This window comes from Aquarana catesbeiana, linkage group LG09 (genome assembly GCF_042186555.1).
Source record: "Aquarana catesbeiana isolate 2022-GZ linkage group LG09, ASM4218655v1, whole genome shotgun sequence".
In the NCBI taxonomy this organism is placed as follows: Eukaryota; Metazoa; Chordata; class Amphibia; order Anura; family Ranidae; genus Aquarana; species Aquarana catesbeiana.
This window is the reverse complement of record NC_133332.1, coordinates 89030243-89045378: the sequence shown is the minus strand read 5'-3', so window position 1 is coordinate 89045378 and position 15136 is coordinate 89030243. Positions and strand designations below refer to the sequence as shown.

The following is a 15136-nucleotide window of genomic DNA, read 5'->3' as shown; positions in this document are numbered from 1 at the left end:
GTCAACTAGCAGAGCCTTCCAGGAGATGTATTTTTATACATTTAGGGGATCCTATGAACATCTGGAAACCATGAGCAGTCCTCAGCTCTGTGCAGAACACGTGCTCCTCCAGGGGAAGGATACAGATTGTCATGTGTAGCTCCTCAGCACATGGAGACTTCTGATCCCCAACCATGTCCCCCCAAAACCCCACTCCGTCCACACATTCTCCCCCATCCTCTCACTTTTCTCACTCACTTCTCCTCGGTTCCGCTCCGGTAACGTCACACTCCGCCCCACGTGTATTCACTTCCCTCTGCTCTCTTCCTACTTCCGCCCTCACTGCGCACTCGCTTAGGACCCCAGTTTGCCCACACTTAGCTGTCCTCTTCAACTGATTAGAACTTCTCAAGAAATCATTGCTGTGACTTGTCCTTCTTGCTCTTTTTACCATTATGATAAATCATTTCCGAGCTACTGAACACTATACAAGTAAGCATTGTTTATAACTAGAGCTCCTATTTATCAAACCCATTTGTAATTTTAATATAATTTGGGACTTTGGAGCTCATTGATATCTCCAATATAACTCTATTGTGTTCTTTATGCTTCTATGGCACTATCAGGGAATCAGGAGCAGCTAGGGCACCTTAAATGGCTGTGTACTGGTGACATCTAGTGGAGGAATTGGTAACTGCAGCCTGATGCAATATATGGACATACTACTCTAAAAAGAGAATGATTCATCATTGGATATTGTATGCATAGCTCCCGACTGTCCCTGATTTGGAGCAATGTCCCTCTGTCCCTCATTCCTCCTCATTTGTCCCTCATTTTGGTCTGATTTATATACATCTGTATATAAAATGTACTTTTTATCTATCAAAAAGCGTTTTCCAACGCTAAACCTTTCATCCAAATTCTAAATTGCTGCATTTGTAAATTTTAAAAGCCAACATAAAGGAAAAGTAGTGGTAAAAAAAGCACTTGTAGATTTGATTAACTTTTTTGGGGGGTTAATTCTTCTTTAAGGGGGTGTGGCAGGGGGCGTGTCCTATGCTTACATACATTTGCTAGTAGGTGTCCCTCATTCCCATCTCAAAATGTTGGGAGGTATAATTGTATGCATAGCTCCCAACTGTCCCTGATTTCGAAGGACTGTCCCTGTCCCTCATTCCTCCATATTTGCCCCTCATTTTGGTCTGATCTTTATATATCTGTATATAAAATGCACTTTTCATCTATCAAAAAGTGTTTTCCAGTGCTAAACCTTTCATCTGATTTCTAAATGGCTGCATTTGTAAATTCCAAAAGCCAATATAAAGGAATAATAGTGGTAAAAAAAAGCACTCGTGGATTTAACCAATCTTGTTTTTTTGTACAATTCTTTAAGGGGGCGTGCCAGGGGGTGTGTCCTATGCCTGCATACTTTTGCTGATAGGTGTCCCTCATTCCCATCTCAAAAGGTTGGGAGGGTATGTGTATGTATAGACAGATGTATAAGGGAAGCTTTGTAATTAAGATACCTGTGGTAGGGCCAGTTCACACCATAAGGTTGGGTTCACACTGTTGTGCGGACACGCTCATGGTCCCAAGATGCGTGGGAACGCCATTATGAATTGGGGTCCGTTCACACCACTTGCACTGCATGGAAACATGCGGCCCTCTTTAGATGCGCATATGTGTCAATCGGTAATGGCCCCTCAAATGCTTCTAACAAACACGCGTATTTATGGTAACCATCACAGTACCATGCAGTTTGGTGCGGCTCAATTTTAAAAGTTGCACCTGGTGTACTTTTTGCACATTCCTGCATTTGGCTCCCCCTTGGAATGAATGGTCTGTCAAAAATGCGCTGAGCAGGATCGTGCACACTTTATGGTGTAAATCAGCTCTTAATGGCACCCATGCATATCTGCAGCTGATACTTTGAAACTGATCATGTGAAATAGCTAGTATTGTTTTTATTTCAGCCTTTATCTAGCGCCGATAATTTATGTAGTACTGTACATATACATCAGTCCCTGCCCTGAAGACAATGCTGGTAAAAGGTCATCTAAAACCCAGGAAGAACGTGCCAAATTGCGCCACCCCAAGATGTATGAGAATTACATGTCAGCAAAAATCCCCTCTCTCCAAAAAAAAAAAAAAAAGAGCACTAATCTGCATGCTTACCCCCTAAGCATAAATCCCCCCTCCTCCCAGCACAAATCGCCCCTGCTGAAATCCCCCCTTCAGCACAAATCTCCCCTCCCCCCAGCTCATATCTTCTCATTCGGCATATGCTCCCAGCACAACTCTCCCCCCTCAAAAAAAGTTTCCCCTTCCTAGATAAGGATGAGCTCAGGTGTGTTCGCAAACAGCATGTGCAGAGCCTGCCAGGAAGTAGGCATTGCTTAGCGCTAATCACAGGCAGCGAGACATTGTCCCGATGCACAGCTACAGAGATCGGGAAATGTCTCACTGCCTGTGATTAGCGCTGTGCAGTGCCGACCTCCTGGCGGGCTCTGCACGTGCTGTTTGCAAACACACCTGAGCTCATCCTTACTTTCTAGCACAGATCCTCTCCCCCCACTCAAAACCCCCCCCCCCAGCACAAACACCCATCCCCCAATCCTTCATCCTAGCACAACCCACCACCACCACCACCACCAGAAAGTTTCTCCTCCTAGCACTAATAATGTTTCCAAACATCCCTCTAGCACAACTTTCCCTCCCCAAAAAACGCCCCCTCTAGCATGAACACCCCCCCTTCCCCCCCGTATTACATATTCTAGCCCATATCCCCCCTCCTAGCAAAAACCCTCATCCCTCATTCATTCCCTCAACACAAATCCCCCCCCCCCATTAAATCACCGCTCCTAGCACACCTCCCCAAGTTTCCTGTCCTAGAACAATTCTTACCCCCTGCCGCCCCCCATATCCCCTCTCTCAACACAAATCCCCTCCCTCTAATCTCCTTGTGGTGCCCCCACACTGCACATGATACCACAGTGCCCTCCTGCCCACCCCTTGTCCCGGCCTTGCCACAAGATGTTTACACTCTGAGGTCCTAAACTCACAAATAGACATACTAGGGCCAATTCTAAAAGGAGCCAATTACCCAAACACATGGGTGCTCAACCTGTGGCCCTCCAGCTGTTGCGGAACTACATGTCCAATGAGACATTGCAAGGCTGACAGTTACAAGCATGACACCCAATGTCAGAGGCAGCCTAACAGTATGTCTTCGGAGTGTGGGAGGAAACAGGAGTATAGGGAGGAAACCCAGCAAGCACAATGAGAACATGAATATTCCATGCAGATATGGATTCATACTGAGGACCCTAGTACTGCAAGACAGAAGTGTTCATCACTAACCCTCTGTACCAGTTGGTCACATTTACATGTTCCGTAATGTTGAAAATTGTTCATAGATTATCCAAGCTACTTCAGTTCTAAGGAGTGTCAGAAAGATACCCCAGCATTTACATAGCCTCCAACTGTCCCTGATTTTGAGGGACTGTCCCTGCTTTGGAGCAATGTCCCTCTGTCCCTCTTTCTTCCTCATTTGTCCCTCATTTTGGTCTGATCTGTATAGATGTATATAAAATGCATGTTTTATCTTTCAAAAAGTGTTTCCCAGTGCTAAACCTTTCATCAAAATTCTAAATGGCTGCATTTGTAAATCTTAAAAGCCAATATAAAGGAATAGTAGTGGTAAAAAAAAAGCCCTTGTAGATTTAATTAACCTTTTTTCAGTTAAGTCTCCTTTAAGGGGGTGTGGCAGGAGGTGTGTCCTATGCCTATATACGTTTGCTAGTAGGTGTCCCTCATTCCCATCTCAAAATGTTGGGAGGTATGCATTTATATCTACACATGTAATACACATGTCTTAATCCAATCACCAGGGAATGTGTAGATATTAATTGTCCCAAGAACAGATAGGGTCCATTGACCTAAGTCCTAAAGGAAGGTATGGAACGGGCTACTAGGTGTTGCTGGTTAGGCCAGGCTGGGGGCCTCCCAGGAGGATTCTTCTGTCACGACGCTCAGGAGATCCAGCACTCATAGCACTTCAGCGAGCCTAGGGGACAAAACTATGGCAGGCAGGAATGGGTTAAAGAGTGCATGTGCTCCCCCACCACTAAAGCCCGGTGCGTTTCAGGAATCGCATTAATTCCCACACCCAAATCGCACTGCTCTTGCGAGACGTGTGGGGCTGCCATTCATTCTGAATGGCAGCCCACCCATCTTATCGAAAAGACCATGCGGTTTCCCTGAGGCCGCGTTTTTAAAAAGGTGCATGCAGTCCATTCAAATGAATAGGCTGCCATGCCCGAGCAAACACAGGATGCACAGTCCATACTAGTGTGAACCAAGCCTAAGATTGTGTATATGGAGGACGTGCAGCCAACACATCAACCACCCTGATGTAATTATATAATCCCATCTTTCATGTCAGGAAGTCAGAAAAAGTGTTATTTCCTCCATTTACATGGCTAAAGGTGCAAATTGTCAAAACTGTCAAATCATTGGGTTAGAGATGCTAAAACAGCATAAGGCTCCATGCACACTGGATGTTAAAATAATGCCAGTAGCTTTGCAGTGAGTCTTTCAAAGATCAAAGTTTTTGCTATAGCGTTTATTAACATTTTTCCGCGTTAGCTTATTTTAGCATTTTTTTTTTAAGAATTTTTTTTTCAATGGATCAAAAAAGTTAAAAAATGCTAGTGAGCCACGTTTTTTCAGTGTTTATCAGCGTTTAATGTTTCTAAGCATTTTTGTGGTCAGAAAAACAGCTCCTGAATGCGATTTTAGGGTGTTCAGACAACAGCCCAAAAACTCCACTGCTGATAAACGTCCAAAAACGTCCATCTGTGCATGGACACATAGGATAATGTAGAGGGGAGTTCATGGGCTGTTAAAAAAAAAACGCCCAAACTCCCAAAAACGGCCGTTTATGAGCTTCAGTGTGCATGGAGCCTTATATGTGTGTCAAAGGCCGCCACTCCTATTTAGGGTTGGTTGTTCCAGTTTGACATGGATGGCTTTTTACATGCCCCTTATGTACCTCTCTGTCCAAAATGTGCTCCTCGTTCTTAAAAAATGTCCCAAATCCAAAAATATAATATATTGCTCACCATGATGATGGCTGCATCAGTTTTTTTTTTTTTAGGTTTTTTCCTTCTATTTTTAACTGGTGATCTGGCCAGTAACACACACACTGTATTAGTGAGGAGCATAGGGGAAGTTTTGGACAGCAGCATTGTCAGTCTCAGGGAAGGGGAGTGTTAGATGTACTAGCAGATTTAAATACACTAACAAATTGAAGCTGAACTGCAGCTTACACTTTATAATCCGTTACAGCAAATGTTTTTTTTCCCCTTTAGGATAAGGGTTTTATATGAATTAATAAAAATTGATCATTGTAATCAACCCCACCAGTGTTAAAGCAGAACTTTACCCATAACAACTTGATAAAAAATACTGTTCTTTCACAAGGAACATACATTCCACATTAATAATACATCCTACATTAATAATTATGCTACCAAAATTAGCATGTGCTGTAAATTGTCTCCAGCATTGTTCCTGTTTCTTCTTGTAGGAGGCTGCCATTTTGTTGAAGCCCAGAGCCCCTGGATAGCAGTAAATCATAAAGCGTAAATAAACCCATTGATTCAACGGTTTCAAAAAAGAGTTACATTCCTAAAATGCCTGGATTGCTAACTTTCACGTTTGCTTGTTTCCTAAACCAAACTGTCAAACCATCAAATGATTTACGTCATAAATGATTGCATGTGCAGCGCTATGACAGTTGCAGATCAAACAGAAGCAGCTTCCTTGGCTGTAAAGGATAGGAGGATTTATTTCCATGTTAAGGCTATCAGCAGATTGGCCCTCTACAAACTCGGCAGTGCCTAAAAATAAAGAGCAACTGAGCATGTGCAGAGCAGGGTGAGACAGTGTATTACTGGATTTTGAACAGTATAGACACTTATTTTTAATCTTTTACATAGTCATACCAGCAGAAGGGGCCAGCCTGAAGTAATCTAGCAGCACTTTATTTTCTGACCAAAGTTCCACTTTAAATGGTTTGTCTCATTCCTGTAAACTGATACAATTGGAAGAGAGGTTGCTCTTTTGAAAAACAGACTTACTGGCTAGCTCACCAGATGAAAATGGAAGAAGAAAGAAAGCCTAAAAAAGTAAAACCAATGCAGCCATCACATCTAAGGATTGGATTGGTAAGCTGCAATATAATAAATGTTTGCTTTTGGGTTTAATACTGCTTTAACTAAACCCAGACATAACGGGGGTGGTGATCGGGGATACCCAGCAGAAGGTCTCCGCACATGCGGATGACATGCTGTTCTCGCTCACAAACCCTTCGATCTCGCTTCCACATATTTTTCACGTATTTCAAAAATACGGAACCTTGTCGAACTTGAAGATTAACTTCAACAAATCCGAAGTGATGGGGGTATAACACAGCCCCTTCTTAAATATCTCATGGGGGGCTACAGTTCAGTGGACTTGGTCTCCACAGGAGAGAATACTGTCCATCAATATCTTGGAATTTTTGGCCAATACGCCTTGCTCTGGATTATGGGACAAACCAGTTGTAGGTTCAATATGGAAATGCCTATGCTGGCATATATAACAACCACCAGGGCGGCTCCAGAAGTCATGCGACTCAGGAAGGTGAACCACATTCTGTCTAGGACAGTACAAGTGCTGTCTCTATCACCAATACATATTCCAGGAATACAATAGTGGCAGGGGGAACTATGCAGTTGAATCTACTAGATTCCAAGTTCTACAACAAGTTGGGACAGGTGTATCCAGGACGAGAGTCCCACTGGCAATAGGGGTAGATGTACTGGTAACACCTTAGGGACCAGTTCTCCCTTATTTGATGCTTTTCCTCTGTTTCTACCTCTGCCACATCTTTTGCGAAGAATCTGTGAGGTGGTAACACTGATATTAGTGTTGGCTGAATTAGCCCAGGGGGGCTTGGTACACAGGCATAGCGAGTCTTGTGGGGTTTGCTCCTTGGACACTCCCAGTCCAGCAGGACCTAATGGTCTTGAGTGCTGTATCTCAGCATTGTTGAGCCCCTGGAAGCCAGCTTCGGGGAGCTTCAGTTACAGGACTTGGAAATATTTTTTTGCCTGGGGTGAAGCCAGGAAGTGGCACCCTCAGAAATATGTGAGTGAGAGATTTTCTTTTTTCTTTCTCCAATCGGTAGGGGAAAAGATTGTCCCTAAGTACCATTAAGGGTCAGAGTTTGTCCCTTTCCATTTTTTTCCAGAGGCCGTTGTTTCTCACTCCTTGATTCATACAGCGTGTCACTTGGACAGTCCCGCCTGTCAGGCCACTATTGTGTCCTTGGGGCCTGAATTTCATTTGGACTGTCCTTGCAGAGGCCACTTTTTGAACCAATTGGGAGATTCTGTTAGTCCTTTTATCTCGGAAAGTGGCTTCTTTGGTTGCTATCACTTCACTAATTGGAGTGTCAGAGTTGGCGGCTCATTCATGTAAGGAGCCGTTCTTGGTCTTGATAAGGTGATGTTGCGTCCTTATCTATTTTTATTGCCTAAAGTGGTTTCTACTTTTGGCCTCAGCATATTAAAAATAACAGAGTAGGTCCTTCTCTGGTGGCAGTTTCTGTGATGGTGTCTCCCTCCCCTCAAGGATATTGTTTTGGGACTCCCGAGTAGTTATTATAATAACCAGCTCTATGTCCTGTGATGTACAATAAAGAAAATAGAATTTTTTCATCATACTTACTTGTAAAATCCCTTTCTTTGAGTACATCACAGGACACAGAGGTCCCTACCCTCTTTTGGGGCTCTGTGTCCTGTGATGTACTATAAAAAAAAGGATTTTACGGGTAAGTATGATGAAAAAATCCTATTTTTTCTTTTTTTTTCAAAATTTTTTGGTCTTTTTTTGTTTGTTTGTTTGTTTAGCAAAAAATAAAAAAAAACTAGTGGTGAGTAAATACCACCAAAAGAAAACTCTATCTGTCTAAAAAAATTATACAAATTTCATTTGGGTACAGTGTTGCATGACTGCGCAATTGTCATTCAAAGTGCGACAACACTTAAAGCTGAAAATTGGCCTGGGAAGGAAGGGGGTTAAAGTACCCAGTACTGAAGTGCTTAAAATTCTGGAGAACTGATGTGTCTCAACCTGTATAATTTGCCCTCCTATGATGAGCCATTCATTTGTTGAGATTTTGTTTTGTCTTCTCAATGTACAGGTCTTTGTATTCCTCAATAAACTGCACTGCATATACCAAGTTACTTTGCTTCTGTCTGGATGTTGGGTCTTTTGGATGTACAAGTTGTCTCAGAGTATTGCAGGCCTTGAAGGACACGTGTATGCCATATTTGTTAAATGTTCTAGCATTATAGTAGCATAAGAAGACACTGCGGCGGCGGGGGGGGGGGGGGGGGGGGGGGTGGTTATTGGCATTGTCACTGCTACAGGCCTGAAGCTTGTCAATCAGCACCTGACCACACCTAGTCCTACCCACTACTTTCTGGTTTGACATCACTGCTTCTACTGCTAAAACCTGCTCGCTGTAAGCTGCAGGGTCTGGAAGAGGGAGCGTGTGAGACATAAATAAAGGAGAATTTGGCCCAATCAGGGAAGGAAATTTATGTTTTTGTTTAGTTTATGGGCTTGTGCAATACATAAACTGGATTTAGGACTGCCATACAGGAGCATTTACTTGTACTTTAAAGGAGAAGTCCAGCCAAAGCTTGTTTGGCTGTACTTCTCTTATTGATCACAGGAGTGCAGTTAATGTTGCTCCTGTGACCCGTTGTCACAAGGGGCGGGCTCTCCGGGTGATGTTATTGGATGGCCACACTCCATGGATATATAAGAGTCGGCAGAGAGCAACAACAAAACAGATGAAGACATCAACAGAACAAGAGCTGCTGTTTAAAAAAAATGTTAGCGGGTAACCAGTGGCTCGGTAAGGAAGAAGACAGAGAAGAGACGGTGGCGGCGAAAACCAGCTCTTGTGTTTTTATTACATTTAACTGCTTTTTTAGTGAATGGGTAGGGGTACGATGTACGCAATACTCATTCACATAGGGAGGGGGGTACAGATCTGGGGACCCCCTTCTTAAAGGGGGGCTTCCAGATTCTGATAAGCCCCCGCCCGCAGACCCCGGCAACCACCGGTTAGGGTTTACAGGAACAGGCCCTTATCCTCATCAACATGGGGAAAGGTGATTTGGGTTGGGGGGGTGCAGAGCCCCCCTGCCCCAAAGCACCGACCCCAGCCCATTTAGAGGGCATGCGGCCTGGTATGGTTCAGGAGGGGAGAGGGCGCTCACTCGTCCACCTCCCTTTCCTGACCTGCCAGGCAGCATTCTCAGATAAGGGTCTGGCAAATGTATTTTTATATTTTACATTCAGCTTTCACTGTGGAACCCCGCTGACAGCTGATGACTCATTGGTTGATAAGGACGCGGTGGCCGGCTTCCTGGCCCCCTGCGACACTTGCGTTTCTGGTGCGGTTCCAATGAAATCTATTAGCCACAAATCGTGGGGAAAGAGTCCACGACCCTTTCCAAAAACGCACTGGCCGCAAAACGCATAGATGTGAACTAGTACCATAGGAAACCATGTTAAATGGAATGTAAACTGCAAAATGCACTACGCACTAAAACGCACTAAAAAGCACATAGGTGTAAACCTAGGGTATAGTCAGCGGTGGGAGAAGCAATTTACTAAAACAACTTCCTAAAAATAGAGACCATCAGAACTTTTAGGTGCATACTTTGCTATTTTTTGTGGTAACCACACAATGCTATCAAGGTATCTCTTCACATTGCAGTCCTGCTTTTTTTTTTATGGAAGTACCAACATTAGGTTATACCAGCCTTTTTTAACTAGGATGCTTCTGGGTTCTTCGGGGGTGCTTTGACAAAATGCCTAAAAAGTGCCCCAAATTGTCCAAAAACTGTCAACAAGTGGGTAGATCAGGTCTCCCTTTTTGTTAAACAAAGCTACAGGTTTTTATTGTGCAGCGCTAGAACCTTGGGCACTATGTGGGTCAGATGCCAGCGTCTAAAAACCAATGACATTATAGGTTGATTAGGTGGATGTCAGGTGCCTGAGGACACCCTAGTTTGCCCCTCCTCTGCTCCTCTCTTTCAGCATTGGGGTCAAGTCCGCTTAGTGAGGGAGAGAAACAGAGAGAAGAGACACACTAAATACTAGTCAGTACCAGCGGGCGGGTGTATTTGATTTGTAAGAATAAATTACCTCTAATGTTGGGTGTGCTACATGAGTGTAAGAATATTAGTTTTGTTTTTTAAATTTTTAAAATGGGGTGCCTCGAGACTGTGTGCATCATTTTAAAGGGTACCTTGACTGAAAAAAGGTTGAGAAACACTGGGTTATACTGTACATAGAAAGGGAGCAAAGCTTACCTGGAGATCCGTGCAGGATATCTTGGCCATACGCCATGCATGGTTTCAGTGTGTAGTGATTGCAGATCCCACAGATATTTTAACACATTATTAAAGGCACGCAGAGGCTACTTTTACACGTTCCTGCACTTACTCATAGAGTCCCCTGTCTGTGAGTATGAAACAGGTCAGGAGTCAGAACTCTTTTTATGTGTAATGATCCTTTAATATCTTCTTCTGAAGTTCAGAGGAAAATTCCTTTTATTCCCGGACAGGTCTGACTGTGGTTGTTAGAGTTCTAGACACCTGAACACACACCCTCCATCGCACACCAACACTCCTCCTATCCAACTTAAAAATGTACAGTATACAGTATGGTAACCTCCACTTCAATATAGCATTGTCATACTGACCTAATGACGATTATCATTTGAAAATTATTTTTTTATGGACAGAAGCTGACTTATACATTGTCAACAATTTGTGTACTATTCAAAGTTGCAAGTACACAAAGCATGTAAAAAACAAGGATTTTACACTATTTATGGCATGTAAAACTCTGCACAGATGTAAGAAAAAGAAACTGTAATACTGTGTCTAAAACACCAGTTTTAGGGAACCGCCCTTACAAACATCTAAATACAAGAAAGTAAAAAATTGCTTAAATAAACATGTTGTTTTACCCTTTACAGTAAATAAATGTGCAGTCAAACAATTCTGCTAGGAAAAGTAGTGAAAAAAAACACAATTTAGTGTGTTTGTATTTACAAACTGCATAAATACCAATAATAGTACATAAAAAGTGATATCCTTAAAAAGTAAAATCAAAAGCACAAAGAATGAAAAGCTAATGAAGAGATAGGCCTCTTACCAGAGACACATGACCCATTTGCCCTTATGAACTCAGTGGTCAACCGTTGGTGGTGGATCGCTGAAGATGGGTTGTGTGGATTACTCTTTACACAGAACACTTGTGGACTTGTTATTCGTGCAATATATTTTACAATATCTGGTGAAAGACTAACCAGACAGGTTATGGGGAGGTGGACATGAACCATAAAACTTCCACTAAACCAGTGCAAAGCACAGCAGAGTCTTCTTAGAACAGAAGGTATTAACCACTTGCCAACACGCCGATATACGTCGGCACAATGGCAGTGGTGGGCAAATGGGCGTACCTGTACATCCCCTTTAATTGGCGAGACTAGCACACAGCGTGACAGTGCCCGTGGGTCCCGCGGACTCTGTGTCCGCCGGTGTCCCATGATCGTGTCACTGAGCCGCAGAACGGGGAGATGCCTATGTAAACAAGGCATTTCCCTGTTCTGCCTAGTGACAAGACAGGGATCTACTGCTCCCTCTCATCGGGAGCAGTGATCGCTGTCATGTCAGTAGTAGCCCCCCCCCAGTTAGAATCATTCCCTAGGACACACTTAACCACTTGATTGCCCCTAGTGTTTAACCCCTTCCATACCAGTGTAATTTACACAGTAATCAGTGCATTTTTATAGCACTGATCGCTGTATAAATGACAATGGTCCCAAAATAGTGTCAAAAGTGTCGGATGTGTCCTCCATAATGTCGCAGTCTCGATAAAAATCATCGATCGCCGCCATTACTATTAAAAAAAAATAATAATAAAAAAAATGCCATAAAACCATCCCCTATTTTGTAGACGCTATAACTTTTGCGCAAACCAATGAATATACGCTTATTGTGATATTTTTTTTTTTGTAGAAGAATACATACCTAAACTGAGGAAAAAAATAGTTTTTTTATATATTTTTGGGGGATATTTATTATAGCAAAAAGTAAAAAATATTGCTTTTTTTCCCAAATTGTCGCTCTTTTTTGTTTATAGCGCAAAAAATAAAAACCGCAGAGGTGATCAAATACCATCAAAAGAAAGCTCTATTTGTGGGAAAAAAAGGACGTCAAATTTGTTTGGGTGGAACGCCGCATGACCACGCAAATGTCAGTTAAAGCTACGCAGTGTCGAATCGCAAAAAGCAGGGCTGAAGTGGTTATATATTTATTTATTACACTAAAAGACATGGGTTCAACCCAGGTAATCAATTGCGGCTCCCCGTGCACACATTTTTAGTGCAGAACTACCCCTGCTTTCTACATGATTGTTTCTAGAAACCTGCAACCTAACATCATGAATGGACACCATTACAAGCAGCAGGTTTACAATGATAATCCAATGCTAGCCTCCTTCCGACCTGACACCAAAGACTTTGCCTCTCAACTCTGGTCCTCTTCCCCTCTCCCATTCACAGGGCTGCAACAGCCACAGCATGGTAAATACAACCCTGGTCATGAAAAGTAACACGTTTGCTTTCATTGTTCTGCCATTATTTTAAGTTTCTATTTTTTTACAGTACACAAAATATATACCGTGTTTCCCAGACTCCTTAATTTGAGACTTTTCCCAGAAGCAAGGACCAATGGGTTGCATTGCTACCTGTGGTAAATCCAATTGCCAGGCAAAGCTTTTAAAACATTTTTTGGATAGAGTGGGAAAGGGTTGGACCCTCTGTCAAGCTTTGTTAAGTCTGTTTCCCCGCCGTGGCGATTCACCCCTTTATTTGTCCTGGTGACCAAACAAAAAGTCAGGGGAAATCCAACATTTTAGGATTGTCAATAGAACAGGAGGTGACGGTAAGTTTTCTAATAGGGGCACCTTTTTCCGGAGACAACTATATAAGAGGAAAATTTGCCATGCTTGGGGGAAATTTCTTTTCACTTCCTGTTTCATCTCATGCACAGGAAGTAAAGCCAAATCCCCCCTACAGGACACAGATAGGAAAAAAAAATAAACCGATAGTGTTTTAAATCCTCCCCCATTCTATCCAAAACTAAAAAAAAAATAGGTTTGGCTATACATACATTTGAACTTTAAAAGGAAAAGATCTATTTAATTCCTATAGTCATATAGTAAATGTTGTGAATCCATTATCTAGATTTATCACCTCTCAACACTAATATTAACCTGACAGGCACATTTTAATAATTCATTCCCACACACTAGTGGCAGATAACTACCACTTAACCAAGGCCTTCTATACACGAATCCCTGAGTTATTGTATAGTTATGCCCTTAATGCCTGCTCTTGTAAAATGCTCAAAATAGAATAATCCCATATATATTATCTCTAAGTAGAGCCATGAGTGTATGCACAGGGCTATCCTGACACCGGCCATGTTGGAACATTTTAGTTCTCCCAGACCAGTCAGAGTTACGAGTGTGTCATCTGTAAAGTAGGAAGAGATGACTCCTTCCAACCTCTTAATAAGGTCCTAATTGATGTACTGCTCAATGATAATTCACTCTTTACAGGTCATAAATATTTAGTCAGATCTTTCATAAAGACCCCCTATAAATACACCCTTATATTTATTAGCATTGTTAAGCTGACATGTTCATTGTTATGGGAAGCTGCTACTAAGAGCCCATAAACAAGTCATCTCCTAAATATACATGGAGTAATACCTTTTCATTTTACATACATAAACGTTATCCTGAAAACCAAATATATCTTTATGCAAACTCCAAAGCAAATGCAAAATTTGTCACTCGCGTGATTTAATGAGATTTTTTTTTTATGAGATAACTGACTTAAAGGGTTTTATAAACTTTTGGTTTGACAAATTTGAAATTGTGAAGCTCACCATATACAGTAAGATTTTGCCTTTTGGTTCAAAAATATGTATGTAGGGCCAATCTTAAACAGTGGCTAAATCCAAAAGGAGGACCCTTATGGGTTGTAAGTACAATTTGCTGAATTAGTCAGTCAAACTCTTGTTAACATGGCTAACAATAAAAGTCTGACAGGTCTTAATGTGTATGTAAACCCTAACAATAAATATTGGTCTCTTTAATATACTGTTTAAAAGGTTTTGCAATATCTTTTTAACAATTGCAAAGGGGTGACAACATTCCTCCTCGACTGATACAATACAGTGACAGACAGAAAGTGGCAGGAGGACCAGGTAAAAAAAAGGAGATAAAAACCCTGAAAAAGAAAACGAATGCAGTTACTAGGCTATGTTACATTTTTGTTCTTGGATTTAGATGTGCTTAACCACTTCAGCCCCAGAAGGATTTGCCCCCTTCCTGACCAGAGCACTTTTTGCGATTCGGCACTGCGTTGCTTTAACTGACAATTGCGCGGTCGTGCGACGTTGTACCCAAATAAAATTGACGTCCTTTTTTTTCCCACAAATAGAGCTTTCTTTTGGTGGTATTTGATCGCCTCTGCAGTTTTTATTTTTTGCGCTATAAACAAAAAAAGAGCGACAATTTTGAAAAAAAGAGCGATTTTTTAAAAACTTTTTGCTAAAAATAAATATCCCCCAAAAATATATAAAAAAAAACATTTTTTTTCCTCAGTTTAGGCCGATATGTATTCTTCTACATATTTTTGGTAAAAAAAAAAATCGCAATAAGCGTATATTGATTGGTTTGCCCAAAATGTATAGCGTCCACAAAATGGGGGATAGATTTATGGGATTTTTATTATTAAATTTTTTTTTATTAGTAATGGCGACGATCTGCGATTTTTATCATGACTGCGACATTATGGCGGACACATCGGACACTTTTGACACTATTTTGGGACCATTGTCATTTATACAGCGATCAGTGATATAAAAATGCACTGATTACTGTGTAAATGACACTGGCAGTGAAGGGGTTAACCACTAGGGGGGGGGGGCAATGAAGGGGTTAA

The 15136-nt window shown here is 41.9% G+C and overlaps 1 protein-coding gene across 2 annotated transcripts in view; it reads right to left on the bottom strand.

Annotated features, from left to right (window-relative positions):
• The window catches only part of VARS1 (valyl-tRNA synthetase 1), a 57605-nt gene extending 57253 nt beyond the window's left edge, over positions 1-352 (bottom strand). Inside the window, exon 1 of one of the 2 annotated variants that reach the window (XM_073598937.1) lies at positions 238-352. The gene's annotated coding sequence lies outside the window, so the exon portion shown is untranslated. Of the gene's footprint in view, positions 1-224 lie in introns of both variants that reach the window. The other variant, XM_073598938.1, reaches the window with a different exon arrangement.
• Positions 353-15136: the final 14784 nt, after the last annotated feature.